The 1,904-nt window shown below is 44.3% G+C and overlaps 1 pseudogene; it reads left to right on the top strand.

Annotated features, from left to right (window-relative positions):
• Positions 1-584: 584 nt before the first annotated feature.
• On the top strand, positions 585-1,449 carry LOC103296810 (TBC1 domain family member 7-like; annotated as a pseudogene).
• The last annotated feature ends 455 nt before the right edge of the window (positions 1,450-1,904 follow it).

Raw genomic sequence — 1,904 nt, 5'->3', positions numbered from 1 at the left:
ACAAGCATACACATTATGGGTCCCAAAAGGAGAAAAGGGAGAGAAATGGGTAGAAAAAAATATTTGAAGAAATAATGCCTGAAAACTTCAAAAATTTGATGAAAGATATGAATCTACAAATCCAAGAACCTTAACCAATTTCAACTAGGATAAATTCAAAAGAAACATCAAACTGTTGAAAGCCAAAGACAGAGAGAATCTTGAAAGCATCAAGATGGAAGCTATTCATCATGGACAGATAAAGGTTTCTTAGTAAAATTAATAGCTAATTTTCATCAGACACCATTAAAGCCAGAAAACAGTGAATGACATATTTAAAGTGCTAAAAGGAAAACATCTATCAACCAAGAATTCCATATCTAACAAAACTTGCCTCAAAAAATGACAAGAAAAATTAGTATTCTCAGTGCCGGGCACTGATGCCCCACCATTTCCCTCGCCCCATGGGCCCGCTAGTGCCACCCTAGTCCCCAGGCCAGCTCCCACATCACCTGAATGCCAGTCAGCGCCCCTGGCCTGGTTTCCACAGCCTCCCCCGGGACCACTTGGTCTCAACCCGGGTTTCCACTACTAGAGAATAAAACATGACTGAGGATTCTCAGAGAAACTTTCGTTCGGCATATTATGAGAAAGTGGGTTTTTGTGGAGTTGAAGAAAAACCATTAGAAATTCTCCTAAAAGATGATCATTTGGATATTAAGAAACTTGGTACTTTTAGTCAAAGGTTTCTTCTCCCGTCTATGTACCGTACATTGGTATGGAAGGTGCTTCTAGGGATCCTGCCTCCACACCATGAGTCCCATGCGCAGGGGATGATGTATCGTAAGGGGCAGCACTCGGATGTCCTTCATGCCCTGAAAGGCGTTCGCTTTGTCAGGGACACCACAGCTCAGGTTGAAGTTTATCTCCGCATGTATCCACTGGAGTCTGGAAAGTTGCCTCGAAGTCCCTCCTTCCCACTGGAGCCAGAAGATGAAGTGCTTCTTGCCATTGCTAAGGCCATGGAAGAGAAGGTGGGAGACAGTGTCAACCTGTGCTGGGCCACCCGATGCTTTGTGAGCCAGTTAAACAACAAGTACCGGGACTGCCTACCGCAGCTGCCAAAGGCTTTGAACAGTGCTTGATCTGGAGAACAGCAGGCTGCGAGTCACCTGGAGATGATTCCTGCCGTGTCCAGACTGCCTTATGATCTCTGGTTCAAGACGTGCTTCGCAGGGTGCTTGCCCGAATCCAGTTCACAGAGGGTTTGGGATAACGTTGTAAGTGGATCCTGTAAGATCTTAGTTTTTGTAGCAGTGGAAATTTTATTAACTTATAATGGCACTGAACAATTCAGAGAAAATAACAAAGTTTCTGGAAAATATTCCCCAGGACAGCTCAGATGCAATTGTGAGCAAGGCCATTGACTTGTGGCACAAACACTGTGGGACCCCAGTACATTCAGCCTGAATGCCATGGACAGTCCGCCAGGTCCAGACTGATCTAAGCTGATGGAAACAGGAATCTTGCTTTGGTGCTCAGAGTAATTGCTTTTCCAAAATTATATAATTAAGATGCCTGGGGTTACTATGCTGTGGAGCAGTATCTTTTGGTTATACAGATGTACAAAGTTCCACTTTGAATACAATTTAGAGGGTTGTTGGAGTTTCTAAAGCATTTCAGTGGAGGCAGGGGGTGGTAAGATGGCGTGGGGTGGGGGGGTAGGTGCTTTAACAAGCACTGCATGAACACACCCTGCCCTGTTTCTCTCTAATTAGTACCAAGCCAGTGACTTGCTAAGGTCTATTTCTGGAATAAAGAATAACTTCCTTTTGTACACACACACACACACACACACACACACACATACACACAAGTATCATCCTACCTAATAAAAGGGTAACATGCTAATTGACCGTACCTTC

Source organism: Eptesicus fuscus, chromosome 16, assembly GCF_027574615.1.
Source record: "Eptesicus fuscus isolate TK198812 chromosome 16, DD_ASM_mEF_20220401, whole genome shotgun sequence".
NCBI lineage: Eukaryota > Metazoa > Chordata > Mammalia > Chiroptera > Vespertilionidae > Eptesicus > Eptesicus fuscus.
The sequence above is the reverse complement of the archived record's forward strand: the minus strand, read 5'-3'. Positions and strand labels throughout refer to the sequence as shown.